This window comes from Salvelinus namaycush, chromosome 20, assembly GCF_016432855.1.
Source record: "Salvelinus namaycush isolate Seneca chromosome 20, SaNama_1.0, whole genome shotgun sequence".
NCBI classification, from domain to species: domain Eukaryota; kingdom Metazoa; phylum Chordata; class Actinopteri; order Salmoniformes; family Salmonidae; genus Salvelinus; species Salvelinus namaycush.
In genome coordinates, this window is record NC_052326.1 from 1176494 (window position 1) to 1194918 (window position 18425).

Consider the following 18425-nt stretch of genomic DNA (forward strand, 5'->3'; position numbering starts at 1 on the left):
ATTGCATTAGATACCAGCGTGAGGTACATCCTGGTCCCGCGGCCATCATTCAGACACACTAGATCTTTCATTTCTATCAGATGTTCCATCACTTGGCCATTTCCATCTATCTGTTTCCCCCCAAGAGCGTGTTGTGGGCATTTCAAATCCTCACACCACATTACCTTACTTCTATTCTGGCCCTCCACCCTCTCCAGCACTTCCAGGTCCAATATCTGGATTATAGTAGTTCACTATCACCCCTCCTCTCAACCACACCACCACCACCACATATTCCTGTTCAATACCTCTGCCTAGCATCCTGTAGGCAAGTCCTTGCTTTATGAAGTTGCCCCCCCCCCCCCCCCCCCCCCCCCTCACATCAGGCTTAACTGGCTAGCCAACAGGCTTCGAGCATTCCATTGTAGTATTACTACCATAACTAAGATCCAGTAATACATGACTCCACCCTGGGCTGATTGAGGTCATCTTGAACCTCTTCCCAGGTCAACCCTGTCATACTCAGATGTCTCCCAGCAGCCTTCACTATTAGCTGAATCCTCTCTGTTTTAGACTCTACTTTAGCAGTGCTATTGATAGCTCCTGCTATGAACGTCACCAGCTTTCTCTTATCTATGTACACCATATTGATGCTCCAACCCATGTCTCCCTGGAACCTGTATCTCCCTGGACCTGGACCACCCTCACTGCCTCAGCATATGACACCCTTTTCTCCACTCGCACTTGTTGCACCTCCGCTACCTGCTTCCTTGCCTCACACCCACTGTATGCCACGCTATGAGCACCCCCACAGCTGCAGCGCGTAGGCTGTTCACCATCCCCACACTTCCCATACTCATGCCCCTCCACACCTGGCACATTTTCTCTTTACAGGCTGTTGCCACATGCCCAAACCTCTGGCAGTTATAATGTCTTCAAGGCTTCGGTACATGAGCCCTCACATAATAACTCGTATATCCTATGGTTACTTTATTTGGCAGTAACCGGTCCTTGGAAGTGTAACAGAATAGACGGGCTGTCTCCTCTCACTCCACCCCTTGTTGCTGGCAACCTTTGAACATTCACTAGAGCTCTTCCTCTCAAGTTGTGGCTTTTCTCTTTTATTACTGACACTCACAGGCCCTCCTGTTATCACCCCTTTAATCCACTGCTTCCCTGCTCGATCAGTCCAGCTGCTCCACACCCCCTTAGACTTCCCTATTTGCTTTGCTCAGAGCTGTTTCCCTCTGCGCCATGTCCTGACAGAACACCAACAAACTCCCATCTCTTAACACTTTAGCATTGACAACTTCCCCAATCAACTCTTTTGTCACAGCCGTCAACCTTATCGGACTCATCGCCCCTACTCCCCCTTCCACCCTAAACTTCAGAACCCCTTAATGCTCCTCTTCACCTCCCTGCCCCCATCGCGACTTGTCTTGCCCTTCCTCGGCACTCTCTACCTCCGAACTGCTGCTAGCGTTGGAAACTTTGTTGCTCTCCTCAAACTTCCTTTCCCGCCTCCTCTCTGCCTCTATAGACTTCTCGCTCCCCTTCAAACCCCTACACCCTTTCTCTCCCGCTTTCTCTTTCTTGCCCCCCCTTTATTTGTACCACTGTGCTCCATACTTGCTTCACTTTCTTCTCTATCACTATCTCCTACCGTCTCTGACTCAGTCACAGCACAGCCGTGACGAACCGCCACCACACCAATAAAGTTTGATTGTCTGCAGTTCCAGTAGTATGATAGGTGTCAAAGTGATCCTCAGAGCCACATCCGGCACCCACAGTTGGCTCCCAGGGTCCACATTGAGAATCACTGACCCTGATATACGCCATGTACCATTATATGCGCCAGCATCTCCCCAAATTACACACATCAGCGCGAACACGCACTGTTAAAGTACATCAGAGTATAAGCAAACTTTACTGAATACAAATATAAACGCACCAATGTCCATTACAGGTCATACAATGAAATCAGTTAATTGAAATAAATTCATTAGGCCCTAATCTATGGATTGCACATGACTGGGAATACAGATATGCATCTGTTGGTCACAGATTGCAAAACAAAAAAGGTAGTGGTGTGGATCAGGAAACCAGTCAGTATCTGGTGTGACTACTATTTGCCTCATGTAGCGCGACATCTCCTTCACATAGAGTTGCTCAGGCTGTTGACTGTGGCCTGTGGAATGTTGTCCCACTCCTCCTCAATGATGTGCGAAGTTGCTGGATATTGGCAGGAACTGGAACACGCTGTCGTACACGTCGATCCAGAGCATCACAAACAAGCTCAATGGGTGACATGTCTGGTGAGTATGCAGGCCATGGAAGAACTGGGACATTTTCAGCTTCTAGGAATTGTGTACAGATCCTTGCGACATGGGGACGTGCATTATCATGCTTAAACATGAGGTGATGGTGGCGGATGAATGGTATGACAATGGGCCTCAGGATCTTGTCACGGTATCTCTGCATTCAAATTGCCATCGATAAAATGCAACTGTGTTTGTTGTCTATATAAAATAAAATTGATTGATTGATTGATTGTCCGTACCTTATGCCTGCCCATTCCATAACCCCACCGCCACCATGGGGCACTCTGTTCACAACGTTGACATCCGCAAACCGCTAGCCCACACAACGCCATACTCATGGTCTGCGGTGTGAGGGTGGTTGAATGTACTGCCAAATTCTCTAAAACATCAGAGGAGGAAGCTTATGGTAGAGAAATTAAAATTCTATTCTCTGACAACAGCTTTGGTAGACATTCCTGCAGTCAGCATGCCAATTGCACGCTGTGGCATTGTGTTGTGTGACAAAACTGCACATTTTAGAGTGGAGTTTTATTGTCCCCCAGCACAAGGTGCACCTGTGTAAGGATCATGCTGTTTAATCAGCTTCTTGATATGCCACACCTGTCAAATAGATGGATTATCTTTGCGAAGTAGAAATGCTCACTAACAGGAATGTAAACAATTTTGTGCACAAAATTTGAGAGAAATAAGCTTTTTTTGTGCACATGGAACATTTCTGGGATCTTATATTTCAGCTCATGAAACATGGGACCAACACTTTACATGTTGCGTTTATATTTGAGTTCAGTCTAGATCAAACACAACAAAGGGTGAGTGAGATGTCATGCGATCGCTAACTTTTGACAACTAACTTGGGGTGTGTGTGTGTGTGCGTGTAGAAGACAGGGCAGCAGGTTGCGGTGAAGGTGTTTAACCTGATGAGTTACAGTCATCCATACAATGTTCAGATGAGAGAGTTCGAGATGCTCAGGAGACTCAACCACAACAACATTGTCAAGCTCTTCTCCGTGGAGGAGGTGAGGAGGGAGGAGAGGAACCGAGGCAGGAGGAGAAGATGGGTAGCAACAAACAAGTTTTTTACCTTCATCAAACTCGATTAGTCATGCCCACCCCCCTCTCTATCTGTCTCTCTGTCTGTAGCTGAAGAGTAAACAGAGTGTGTTGGTGATGGAGTATTGTTCAGGAGGCAGTCTGCTCAGTCTGCTGGTGGAGCCAGAGAACGTCTTCGGTCTACCAGAACCAGAGTTCCTCATAGTACTACATTGTGTGGGTGAGTGTGTGTGTGTGGATGGATGGAGGCGTAGAGAGGTTAGGAGCCGGGGGATGAGAAGGTGCCCCGCCCATCATTTGGTTGAACCATTCGTCCTATTTCCTCTAGTGCACGGGATGAACCATCTGCGTGAGAACGGGGTGGTGCATCGGGACATTAAGCCTGGGAACATCATTCGTCAGGTGGGCGACGACGGGAGGTCTGTCTATAAGCTGACGGACTTTGGAGCAGCCAGAGAACTAGAGGACGACGAGCAGTTTGTCTCTCTTTACGGCACTGAGGAGTATCTGGTGAGAGAGAGAGAGAGAGAGAGGGAGGAGAGGTGTACAGAGGGGAGTGAAGAGGAGAGGTAGTGGAGGAGAGAAGACAGGGAGACTATGGGGAGAAGAGGGGAAAGGTAAGCGACAGCGTAGTTTATTAGGATCCCCATTAGCTACTGCACATGCTGCAGCTACTCTTCCTGGGGTTCACATAAAACGTACAAATACTTGACAAAGTACAGACAAGTTATAGACAAGAACAACAGGACGGAGAGGAGAGATTACGTCGAATGTTGTCTCAGACCTGTCTGAGCGTGCAGTCTTTCCAGATAACATAAGTTAGGGCAGGTTATGGTATTTAGGGCAGGCTGTGTAATTTAGCGTGTGTGTGTGTGTGTGTGTGTGTGTGGGTGTGTGTGTGTGTGTGTGTGTGTGTAGCACCCAGACATATATGAGCGTGCAGTGCTGCGGAAACCCCAGCGAAAGGCCTATGGTGTGAGTGTTGACCTGTGGAGTATTGGAGTGACGTTTTACCACGCTGCCGCCGGTACTTTACCCTTCACACCCTACGGAGGACCCCGCAGGAACAAACCCACCATGTAAGTCTGTGTGTGTTGTGTGTTTCATAGCTCCAACAGTTGGTGTGTATGTAATTACTATGGGCAACCTGTAATTACATTAAAATGAACAAGTTATTGCTATTTAATTGATTTGGGATTCCTCAAAACACAACACCAGATGCAACGGGACAGTGCAATAAAACGCTTGTGTGTTCCTTCTCTGCTCCCACTCTCCCCCTGTCGGTGCCGTGTAGGTATAAGATCACCACAGAGAAGCCGGTTGGGGCCATTGCTGGAGTCCAGAGGGTTGACGACGGCCCTATAGATTGGAGCTACCACCTGCCACAGAGCTGCCAGCTCTCTCAGTCAGTACCTTGTTTGTGTGTGTTTGTGTCAGACATTTGAGGGACAACTCTTTTTTTTTTTCCAAATCCCTCTCCTCTCACTCTTCCACTTCTTCTCCCCCCTCCCCTCTGTGTGTGTGTAGGGGTCTGAGTGGTCAACTGGTGCCAGTGTTAGCTGGGATACTGGAGGCTGACCAGGAGAAGTGTTGGTCATTTGACCAGTTCTTTTCTGCCACCACAGACATATTACAGAGAGTCTCAGTCCATCTGTTCTCCCTGCAACAGGCCACAACTCACCGCATATACATTCACCACCACAACACGTGAGTATACACCCAAACACACACACACACACTTGCCAGTCTTCACTCACACCCACCTGTGCCCCCACACCTCTCCCGTCTCCCAGGGCGGCCATCTTCCGTGAAGAGGTGGCGTGTCAGACGGGGGTGGGGCTGGAGCAACAGCACTTCCTGTACCTGGGTCATGACCTTTCCCTGGAGGGCTCCATGAAGATGGTCGACTTCCCCCCGACCTCGCCCTCCCAGCCCCTACTGCTGCTCAGCCGCGCCCCAGAGACACACGCTGAACTCCCTTACAGAGAATGTAAGCTGATCCTCCTGGCCCCTTTGGCCCAGACCCTTAAATCACTAACCCCCCCCAAAAAAACTAAAACATTCACCATCCCCTAGCCACTACTGTGGCCCCCATCTCTACCCCACACAGACACACATGTTTTTCTAATTGATTTAAAACCTGTAAAAAAAAAAGTGTCTTCTGTAGCAGAGATGCCCATTATCCCATCCCGGTTTGACCTTGTGGCTGACTGCTCTTTCTGCAAGGTAGGTGTGTCACTCCACACACAGGTCGATCATAGGATCCAGCAGTGTTTGACCAACTGGAAGAGACAGTTAAAACTCTCTGAATGATCTGTTGACGGTGGGGGTTTTCTATTTAGTAAATAAATCACTCTTATTAATCAACCCCCCCCCCCCCCCCTTTTTTTCTCTCCCATTCTCATCCTCTCCTCCCTCTCATCCCTCTTTTCTCCTCTGTCTAGGCAATCGTAGGAGTGGTCCAGCAGTACCTGAGGATAATGCGTTCCTTACAAACAGACAGAGAGGTGCTCTTACATGGATACTACAGCTACATGTGAGTCACACACACACACACACACACACACACACACACACACGCACGCACGCACGCACGCACACACACACACACCGTTAGAACAAACCAGAAACATCCCATCAATCAGCCATGATTGATGCTCTCCTCTCTGTCCATCCGTCCCCCACCACTCCCAGTCAGAAGGTGCGTAGGGAGTGTGGCGACGTGATACTTGGTATCAGCACGGTCAACACGAGACTGCAGTCCTGCCACAGCTCTGAGCACAGGCTACACACACTGTGAGTGACAAGACCACGTACACACGGTCACATACCAACACTTACAATCTCAGTCATTGTAACATTGCGAGCAATGAACACCTAAACCTGTTGTAGCAATACTTTCATGTATCTATCACCCTGCCTCCTGTCCTCCTCTCATCCTGTCCTCCCATCCTCTCCTCTTGCAGAGGCCAGTTAACCACTGACACTCCAGACTCCACTGAAAACATCCAGAAGCTGCGACTGGTGAGAGATATCAGGTTGCAACCACATGAGGCTGCTGAAGAGAGAAGGGCTCATACTAATGTCCGGAACCGAGTCAATGGAATGGCATCAAACACCTGGAGACCATGTGTTTGATACCATTCCATTAATTCCGCTCCAGTCATTACCACAAGCCTGCCCCGATTACCCCCCCCCCCCCCCCCCCCCAATTAAGGTGCCACCAACCTGAGGTTGAAACTGACTGGGGAATGGTCCTTGGTCTTGGCGGTCTCTCTAGAGGACTGGTGTTGTTTGTCCCTTTTCTCTCCATGTAGATCAGGGAGAACCTGCCAGTGTACACCGGGGCGATCCGGGAGTTCCAGACCCGTTTACAACACCTTCACTTAGAACTGGCCACACACTCTGAGTGTCTGGCTGAGGACAAGAGGTGAGACTTTCTTCATAATGTTTATATCTATCCCTTATTCACATCCTATAGACGGATCTATTCAAGGGCTCTGGGCCAAGGGATTGTAGTGTGCAGAGAGCTGGGGTTAAAATGGTGTCTGATGTGAACTCTGACCTCTACAGCATCCAGAAGATGGAGGTCCGTCCTTCTAGAGAAAATCATGGCCATTCACCAACAGTACCGCAAAGACCAACTGACTAGAAGTACGTTGTGTGTGTGTGTGTGTCCTTGCATGTCTAACATGTGCCTCCTGTGTATTGTGTGCTTATTACATCTATGTGGTTGTTCTAGCGCTTCTCTTCAATGATGAGCAGATACACAAGTTTGAGAAGTGAGTATGTCAGCGTTGTTTCTAAGGAAAATGTGTGTGTGTATACATACATACATACATACATGCATGCATGCATGCATGCATACACACACTCACTCACTCACTCACTCACTCACTCACTCACTCACTCACTCACTCACTCACTCACTCTCACACACACACACACACACACACACACACACACACACACACACACACACACACACACACACACACACACACACACACAGTCAAAAGTTTGGACACACCTACTCATTCAAAGGTTTTCTTTATTTTTACTATTTTCTACATTGAATAATAGTGAAGACATGAAAACTATGAAATAACACATGTGGGAATCACGTAGTAACCAAAAGTGTTAAATCAAAATATATATTTATATTTCAGATTCTTCAAAGTAGCCACCCTTTGCCTTGATGACAGTTTTGCAGAGTCTTGGCATTTTCTCAATCAGCTTAATGAGGTAGACACCTGGAATGCATTTCAATTAACAGGTGTGCCTTGTTAATTTGTGGAATTCCTTTCCTTCTCAATGCGTTTGAGCCAATCAGTTGTTGTGACATGGTAGGGGTGGCATACAGAAGATAGCCCTATTTGGTAAAAGACCAAGTCCATATTATGGCAAGAACAGTTCAAATAAGCAAAGAGAAACGACAGTCCATCATTACTTTAAGACATGAAGGTCAGTCAATCCAGAAAATGTCAAGAACTTTGAAAGTTTTTTCAAGTGCAGTCGCTAAAACCATCAAACACTATGATGAAACTAGCTCTCATGAGGACCGCCACAGGAAAGGAAGACCCAGAGTTTCCTCTACTGCAGAGGATAGGTGCATTAGTTACCAGTCTCAGAAGTTGCAGCCCAAAATAAATGTTTCAGAGTTCAGAGTTACAGACACAGATCTCAACATCAACTGTTCAGAGGGGACTGTGTGAATCAGGCCTTCATGGTCTAATTGCTGCAAAGAAACCACTACTAAAGGACACCAATAAGAAGAAGAGACTTGCATGGGCCAAGAAACACGAGCAATGGACATTAGACTGGTGGAAATCTGTCCTTTGGTCTGATGATTCCAAATTTGAGATTTTTGGTTCCAACCGCCGTGTCTTTGTGAGACTCAGAGTAGGTCAACAAATGATCTCCGCAGGTGTGGTTCCCACCGTGAAGCATGGATGAGGCACACTTAACCAGCATGGCTACCGCTGCATTCTACAGCGATGCACCATCCCATCTGGTTTGGGCTTAGTCCCACTATCATTTGTTTTTCAACAGGATAATGACCCAAAACACCTCCAGGCTGTGTAAGGGCTATTTGACCAAGAAGGAGAGTGATGGAGTGATGCATCAGATGACCTGACCTCCACAATCACCAGACCTCAACCCAATTGAGATGGTTTGGGATGAGTTTGACCACAGAGTGAAGGAAAAACAGCCAACAAGTTTTCAGCATATGTGGGAATTCCTTCAAGACTGTTGGAAAAGCATTCTAGGTGAAGCTGGTTGAGAGTGCCAAGAGTGTGCAAAGTTGTCATCAAGGCAAAGGGTGGCTACTTTGAAGAATCTCAAATATAAAATATATTTTTGATTTGTTTACCACTTATTTGGTTACTACATGATTCCATATGTGTTTTTTCATAGTGTTAATCTCTTCACTATTATTGTACAATGTAGAAAATAATAAAAATAAAGAAAAACCCTGGAATGAGTAAGTGTGTCCAGGCTTTGACTGGTACTGTATGTGTAACATCTCTCTCTGTCTGTCCCAGGATCAGCCTGTTGTCCCATATAAAGCGTGTAAAGTGTCTCCTTAGAGAGGACTTTCTACAGAAGTACCGAGACCTGCTGGCCTCAGCATCTACCTGGAGCAGGTCAGACACACACACACTCACTAACACATATACACACACCGTTTAGAGATATCAACTTTGTTCCTTCTCTATTCATGCTATTGTGTTGTTCTTTATTTGTGTGTTTGTTAGTGTTCTCCATGAGATGCAGTGTAGGCTGTCAGAATTGGGCAATTTCTCCCGAGGGCTGATGGGGGACCTGGAGATATGTGAGGAGCGCCAGAACAAGGTTGACCCTTAACTATAATATTTTTGTATTTTTTTAAAGATATTGATGGGGGAAAAATGGACCCTTAAAGGCCCAGTTCAGTCCAAATTCAGTTTTACCTGTGTTTTATATCATATTGTACAACGGATGAGGAAACTGTAAAAGTGTGTATTTTTTTCAGTGTTATGTCCTGATAGTTGCTGGTTGAAAATACAATCTACAAAGGACCTTCTAATCAGCAGGTTTGCATGGGCAGGAGTTTCGGCTTTCCATGGTGACATCACCATGCAGTAAATTGGTTAATCGACGAATGTCAGAGTTCCAAACCTCTCTGTAACAGAAACCGTAACAGCTAGTTTTCAGTTTTCCCCTCCCCACTCAGACAGTCCTAGCAAAATTCTTGCTTGTTGTTGTTGGTTAAAAGCTATTTTGCCCATTTTTATGGAAATCTATTAGTTAGATATTTATATAAAAACGTCTGCATTGGGCTTTAAAAAATAATAATATATACAGTGCCTTTGGAAATTATTCAGACCCCTTGACTTTTTCCACATTACAGCCTTATTCTAAAATGTATATATTTTTTAAATCTCATAACAGGTTTTTAGAAATGTTTGCTAATTTATAAAAATACTAAAAATGATCTAATTTACATACAGTACCAGTCAAAAGTTTGGACACACTTACTCATTCCAGGGTTTTTCTTTATTTTTACTATTTTCTACAATGTGCAATAATAGTGAAGACATCAAAACTATGAAATAACACATATGGAATCATGTAGTAACCAAATAAGTGTTAAACAAATCAAAAACAAATCAAAAAAATATAAGTCGGAAGTTTACATTCACCTTAGCCAAATACATTTAAACTCAGTTTCACAATTCCTGACATTTAATCAGAGTAAAAATTCCCTGCCTTAGGTCAGTTAGAATCACCACTTTATTTTAAGAATGCTCGCACACGCTTTTTCAGTTCTGCCCACAAATTTTCTATAGGATTGAGGTCAGGGCTTTGTGATGGCCACTCCAATACCTTGACTTTGTTGTCCTTAAGCCATTTTGCCACAACTTTGGAAGTATGCTTGGGGTCATTGTCCATTTGGAAGACCCATTTGTGACCAAGCTTTAACTTCCTGACTGATGTCTTGAGATGTTGCTTCTATATATCCACATAATTTTCCGTCCTCATGATGCCATCTATTTTGTGAAGTGCACCAATCCCTCCTGCAGCAAAGCACCCTCACAACATGATGCTGCCACCCTCATGCTTCACGGTTGGGATGGTGTTCTTCGGCTTGCAAGCCTCCCCCTTTTTCCTCCAAACATAACAATGGTCATTATGGCCAAACAGTTCTATTTTTGTTTCATCAGACCAGAGGACATTTCTCCAAAAAGTACGATCTTTGTCCCCGAGTGCAGTTGCAAACCGTTGTCTGGCTTTTTTATGGCGGTTTTGGAGCAGTGGCTTCTTCCTTGCTGAGCGACCTTTCAGGTTATGTCGTTATAGGACTTGTTTTACTGTGGATATAGATACTTTTGTACCTGTTTCCTCCAGCATCTTCACAAGGTCCTTTGCTGTTGTTCTGGGATTGATTTGCACTTTTCGCACCAAAGTACGTTCACCTCTAGGAGACAGAACACGTCTCCTTTCTGAGCGGTATGACGGCTGCGTGGTCCTATGGTGTTTATACTGGCGTACTATTGTTTGTACAGATGAACGTGGTAACTTCAGGCGTTTGGAAATTGCTCCCAAGGATGAACCAGACTTGTGGAGGTATAAAAAAGAAAATCTGAGGTCTTCGTTGATTTCTTTTGATTTTCCCATGATGTCAAGCAAAGAGGCACTGAGTTTGAAGGTCCTACCTTCAAACTCTTGAAATACATCCACAGGTACACCTCCAATTGACTCAAATGATGTCAATTAGCCTATCAGAAGCTTCTAAAGCCATGACATCATTTTCTGGAATGTTCCAAGCTGTCACAGTCAACTTAGTGTATGTAAACTTCTGACCCACTGGAATTGTGATACAGTGAAATAATCTGTCTGTAAACAATTGTTGGAAAAATTACTTGTGTCATGCACAAAGTAGATGTCCTAACCGACTTGCCAAAACTATAGTTTGCTCACAAGAAATTTGTGGAGTGGTTGAAAAACGAATTTCAATGTCTCCAACCTAAGTGTATGTAAACTTCTGACTTAACTATATATATATTGATGGGGGAGGTTGACCCTTAATCTTTAACCCCTTACAACTAATCTCTAGCATCAACCCCACACCAATAGGTGGCTTTGAAGGTAACATTGACCATTGTTCTCCTCAGGCCCTGGACCAAGTCCTGCTCAGAGCTCAGCCAGGACAGACAGGATCAGGGGGAGGCCATAGAAACACCCAGGGACAAGGACCACATGTTCATCAGGTACGTGTGTTTTTGGTTTTACTATCCCTGTGGGGATCGGAAGTCCTCAAAAGAATAGTAAAACAAGGAAAATTGGGACAAGTGTGGGCATTTCACCGGTCCCCACAAGGGAAAAGGCTATTTTAGGCTTAGGGGTTAGGGTAACAATTAGGGTTAGGTTTATGGGTTTTGGGTTAAGCCTAATTGGCTTTAGGTTTTATTTGCACCAAAGAAAAACAAGTGAAAGACAAAACAGACTAATTGGTATTTGTAGATGAAAGTGCATAATTGGAGTATATTAATGTTGTAGATAGACAATATGAGTTTCTTAAACAGAAGGGAGAGTTAGAGGTGGCTAGTCTTGCAAATGTATTCTGTGTGATGAATCATTTAGGTAGGTAGGAACCATATGTACTGGCCCAGACAATATTGCAGTAAATGAGATATGGGTAAATAAAGCTGTAGTATAGTGTTACATGCTGACCGCACTGCGTACACGTGCACCATCGCTCGCATTTTGATTTTGTCCACCCGCAACAGACGCGATCAGGACACGCAGGTTGAAATATCAAAACCAACTCTGAATCAACTATATTCATCAACTATAAGCGTTAAAACATTTTTGGCAATTTAGCTAGCTAGCTTGCTGTTTATTTGTCCTGGGATATAAACATTGGGATGTGCATTTCAGGTAAAATAACAAGGTCTTCTACTGGGACAATTAATCCACATTTAAAAGGGTAAACCCAGTTTGTTTCTAGTAATCTCTCCTCCTTCAGGCTTCTTCTTCTTTGGACTTTATATGGCGGTTGGCAACCAACTTTAAGGTGCATTACCACCCCCAACTGGACTGGAGTGTGTACCTCAGTTCATCTTTCAATCACCCACGTGGGTATATGCTCCTAAAAACCAGTGAGGAGATGGGAGAGGTGGAACTTTTTTTATTTTACCTTTATTTAACTAGGCAAGTCAGTTAAGAACAAAATCTTATTTTCAATGACTGCCTAGGAACAGTGGGTTTAACTGCCTGTTCAGAATGACAGATTTGTACCTTGTCAGCGCGGGGATTCGAACTTGCAACCTTTTCGGTTACTAGTCCAACGCTCTAACCACTAGGCTACCTGCCGCCCCTTGCAGTGCATCAAGCGTCACAAAGAGAACCAAGTTCTATTTTAGCGTCTGGCTACGCAGACACGCGCAAGCTGTGTAGGTGCAGTGATTGAATAACATGTATATACATTTATTTTCAGCGCTTGCGCATACGACGTGGGCGGTGTGGTCAGCATGTTAGAAAACAAGCCTGATGAACAATTTTTTTTTCCCGATGATACCGACGGACTTCACCACGTTGCTGCAGACAAAGTGATTATCTTTCCAGGACAACTTTTCATCAACTAGAACACCAATTGAGATTCCGGCTCTCTTTTTTTATTTTTTTTTAAACAACATTTATTATTCTTACCAGTGACTACAATTTTGGCCAACTCAGGCATGGCCAAGTTTTCTGAATGGTTCCAGGGAAACAAATTATTTCTCGGATTTTAGAAAAACATGGTGGTACAGATATTTGGCCATAATTTGTCAAATATCTTAGATCCCCACAGTTATAGAGGGCGACAATTTTGGCACTTTTCAAAGATTTAGGAACAATAGCTGTCTTATTTCCAACATTAAATTGAGATGGGATAGCTGTAGAAGCCTTTTTCTTATTCAACAGATGATTGATGATTTTCCAAGTTGACTTTACTGTATATTGTTTGAAGATTCTTGGAATTTGGTAGTAAATATTTCAAGGGTTAAAGGTCTTCACGGATCCACCTGTACCCGATCTGGGACCCGAGCCGGTCCGGATCCAGAATTTTAAATAATGTCTCAGGTATGTGTAATTTTAACTGACTTGTCCGGAAGAACCCATACAGATGAAAGAGATCCTTGCCTTTCACGAGAGTGGCCAATCGTAAGTCATCGAAACGGCAATAGGCTACAGTCATAGAGCCTCCGTGTGACAAAAGTTAGGAGATGTCTAATCAATAGCAGATGGAATTAAAAGTTGAAGGATGCAACGATCAAGAGCCAACAGGTAGGCTGTTCTTAATATATAAATATTAAATATTATAATATATAAATATTATAATATAAATATTATAAATCTAATATAAATATTCTGAATGGAGTTGTTAGGATGAGAAATATTCTGAATGGAGTTGTTAGGATGAGAAAGCGTTAGCTAGCTTGCCCCAGTTTGATGCAGTCAAGACAGATACTACGTAATTATACATTATATTTATATATATACATATATTTATATATATGTGTATGTGTATACAGTGGGGCAAAAAGGTATTTAGTCAGCCACCAATTGTGCAAGTTCTCCCACTTAAAAAGATGAGAGAGTGTCACGTTCCTGACCTTGTTTTCCTTTTGTATAGTTGTGTTTAGTGGGTCAGGACGTGAGCTGGGTGGGCAGTCTGTGTTGTTTGTTCTATGTTAAGTGTTAGGTTTAATTGACCTTGTATGGCTCTCAATTAGAGGCAGGTGTTTTCGTTTTCCTCTGATTGAGAACCATATATAGGTAGGTTGTTTCACATTGTTTGTTGTGGGTGGTTGTCTTCCGTGTCTGTATGTCTACCACACGGGACTGTTTCGTTTGTCGTTCGTGTATGTAGTCTGTTCCTGTTCGTGCGTTCTTCGTAGTTTGTAAGTTCTCAAGGTCTGTCTACATCGTTTATTTGTTTTGTAGTTTGTTGAAGTGTTTTCGTGTTTCGTCTTACTTTAATAAACTTCATTATGTCATATAACAACGCTGCGCTTTGGTCCAATCCCTACTCCTCCTCTTCGGACGAAGAGGAGGAGAACGACCGTTACAGAGAGGCCTGTAATTTTCATCATAGGTACACTTCAACTATGACAGACAAAATGAGAAAAAAAAGTCCAGAAAATCACATTGTAGGATTTTTAATGAATTTATTTGCAAATTATGGTGGAAAATAAGTATTTGGTCAATAACAAAAGTTTATCTCAATACTTTGTTATATACCCTTTGTTGGCAATGACAGAGGTCAAACGTTTTCTGTAAGTCTTCACAAGGTTTTCACACACTGTTGCTGGTATTTTGGCCCATTCCTCCATGCAGATTTCCTCTAGAGCAGTGATGTTTTGGGGCTGTTGCTGGGCAACACGGACTTTCAACTCCCTCCAAAGATTTTCTATGGGGTTGAGATCTGGAGACTGGCTAGGCCACTCCAGGACCTTGAAATGCTTCTTACGAAGCCACTCCTTCGTTGCCCGGGCGGTGTGTTTGGGATCATTGTCATGCTGAAAGACCCAGCCACGTTTCATCTTCAATGCCCTTGCTGATGGAAGGAGGTTTTCACTCAAAATCTCATGATACATAACCCCATTCATTCTTTCCTTTACACGGATCAGTCGTCCTGGTCCCTTTGCAGAAAAACAGCCCCAAAGCATGATGTTTCCACCCCCATGCTTCACAGTAGGTATGGTGTTCTTTGGATGCAACTCAGCATTCTTTGTCCTCCAAACACGACGAGTTGAGTTTTTACCAAAAAGTTATATTTTGGTTTCATCTGACCATATGACATTCTCCCAATCTTCTTCTGGATCATCCAAATGCTCTCTAGCAAACTTCAGACGGGCCTGGACATGTACTGGCTTAAGCAGGGGGACACGTCTGGCACTGCAGGATTTGAGTCCCTGGCAGCGTAGTGTGTTACTGATGGTAGGCTTTGTTACTTTGGTCCCAGCTCTCTGCAGGTCATTCACTAGGTCCCCCCGTGTGGTTCTGGGATTTTTGCTCACCGTTCTTGTGATCATTTTGACCCCACGGGGTGAGATCTTGCGTGGAGCCCCAGATCGAGGGAGATTATCAGTGGTCTTGTATGTCTTCCATTTCCTAATAATTGCTCCCACAGTTGATTTCTTCAAACCAAGCTGCTTACAGATTCAGTCTTCCCAGCCTGGTGCAGGTCTACAATTTTGTTTCTGGTGTCCTTTGACAGCTCTTTGGTCTTGGCCATAGTGGAGTTTGGAGTGTGACTGTTTGAGGTTGTGGACAGGTGTCTTTTATACTGAATACAAGTTCAAACAGGTGCCATTAATACAGGTAACGAGTGGAGGACAGAGGAGCCTCTTAAAGAAGAAGTTACAGGTCTGTGAGAGCCAGAAATCTTGCTTGTTTGTAGGTGACCAAATACTTATTTTCCACCATAATTTGCAAATAAATTCATAAAAAATCCTACAATGTGATTTTCTGGATTTTTTTTCTCATTTTGTCTGTCATAGTTGAAGTGTACCTATGATGAAAATTACAGGCCTCTCTCATCTTTTTAAGTGGGAGAACTTGCACAATTGGTGGCTGACTAAATACTTTTTTGCCCCACTGTGTATATATATATGTGACTTTCAACGTGGTACTAGGATGTCACCTTTCCAACAAGTCAGTTTGTCAAATTTCTGCCCTGCTAATGCTGCCCCGGTCAACTGTAAGTGCTGTTGTTGTGAAGTGGAAATGTCTAGGAGCAACAAAGGCTCTGCCACGAAGTGGTAGGCCACACAAGCTCACAGAAAGGGACCGCAGAGTGCTGAAGCACGTGGCGCGTAAAATTCTTCTGTCCTCAGTTGCAACACTCACTACCGAGTTCCAAACTGTCTCTGCAAGCAACGTCAGCACAATAACTGTTTGTCTGGAGCTTCATGAAATTGGTTTCCATGGCCGAGCAGCCGCACACAAGCCTAAGATCACCATGCTCAATGCCAAGCGTTGGCTGAAGTGGTGTAAAGCTCGCCGCCATTGGACTCTGGAAACGCATTCTCTTGGGTGATGAATCGCACTTCACCATCTGGCGGTCCGACGGATGAATCTGAGTTTGGCGGATGCTACCTGCCCCAATGCCTAGTGCCAACTGTAAAGTTTAGTGGAGGGATGTTTTTTTTTCTTCATGGTTCCAGTGAAGGGAAATCTTAATGCTGGAGTATACAATGACATTTGACACAATTCTGTGCTTTCAACTTTGTGGCAACAGTTTGGGGAAGGCACTTCAGCATGACGATGACCCTGTGCACAAAGCGAGATCCATACATTTTATTTATTTTTTACATTTTAGTAATTTTAGCAGACACTCTTATCCGGAGTGACTTTTAATACTTTTTCCGTACTGGTCCCCTGTGGGAATCGAACCCACAACCCTGGCGCTACAAGCGTTATGCTCTACCAACTGAGTTACACGGGACTATACAGATTTTTTTTGTTAGAATCGTTGTGGAAGAACTTGACTGGCCTGCACAGAGCCCTGACCTCAACCCCATCGAACACCTTGGATGAATTGGAACACCGACTGCAAGCCAGGCCTAATCGCCCAAAATCAGTGCCCGACCTCACTAATGCTCTTGTGGCTGAATGCTGCGGGGACTTGCTTCCAAGGTTCCAACATCTAGTGGAAAGCCTTCCCAGAATATATTTTTCTGCTGCTTCCCTCACTCTGTTTGGATCGGACCAGGTCTATACGGAACGGGTGTAGTTGTCCTCGGGTCCGTTCGGAACGGGTCTTTTATATATAAAATATGTATTTATGCGGTCCGGGTGAGAAAGCCCCAGGTCCATTTTGGAACGGGTCCAACTTTTTGAGCCCGTGAAGACCCTTAGTTAAGTCTAGGGAAAATAGGATTTTGAATGGGAATCAATTGATTGGTCCCCACAAGGATAGTAAAACAAATGTGTGTGTGTGTGTGTGTGTGTACGTAACTACGTGTGTCAGTTTACATACATATGTGCGTGCGTAAGTGATTGGCTGCCTGCCTTCCTGCATGTGTGTGTAAAACCCTGTGTTTTTATTGTTGTGTGTCCAGGATGCACCGGCTAAAGGGGAAGATTTAAGATAGTGGTGATAGTTGCCATGCAACAACAGCATCATCATTGAGTGGTCAGTGGCCTTAACCCCTAACGCCTAACTTTAGCGCCTAAACCCTAACCCTTAACTCTACCGCTAACCTCCTATCCCTGCGAGATTACGCATAGTTGGCTCCTCAGTTGTTTCATCTGAAGGACAAACTGTAGTATCACTCATTAAGATGTGACTATTTGTCTCCTGCAGTTCTGGAGCTGTTAACTCTGCAACCATGCTGAAGCCTGATCGACCCAGACTCATGGGACTGTGACCAGGCAACCACACACGCTGACTCAGAGAGCGAGGAGAAGGAGGAAAGGACAGAGACTCCAAATGTGAACCTCATAATTGTCTTCAGTGTTAGCTATAGTAGTATTTTTACTAGACTGCCATGATGTGATAGACTGCTCTAGTAAGAGTTGGATATCTCTAACTCAGCTGCTTTGGAAGTCGCCGACCTTTCTCCTCTCATCTCAGAGTAACAACTCTAACTGAAGAATTCCTAATGAGAAACGAACATAATAAATATTGACATCTGTCTCTGTTCTGCTTTGTGATGAGAGAAGAGGACAGAGACAGATGGACTCATCATACTCATTAGTATGTGTATACCATGAATAAACCCATTCATGAACCAATGTGAAATCATATGATTTGTGTATGTTGTGATTGCCCTACGTCACGAGGGAGGACATCCAGTGAGTGACATCAGCTGCCTTCAGACATGCAGCACGAGGGGATTAATACAGTGCATTTAGAAAGTATTCAGACCCCTTGACTTATGCCACATTTTGTTATGTTACAGCCTTTATTCTAAAATGTTTTTTTATTTTTTTATTCCCCTCTTCAATCTACCACATAATGAAAAATCTAAAAGTCTTATTTACATAAGTATTCAGACCCTTTACTCAGTACTTTGTTGAAGCACCTTTGGCAGCGAT

The 18425-nt window shown here is 44.2% G+C and overlaps 1 pseudogene; it reads left to right on the forward strand.

The window, feature by feature from the left end:
- The first annotated feature begins 3452 nt into the window (after window positions 1-3452).
- LOC120065540 lies at window positions 3453-9218 on the forward strand (annotated as a pseudogene).
- The last annotated feature ends 9207 nt before the right edge of the window (window positions 9219-18425 follow it).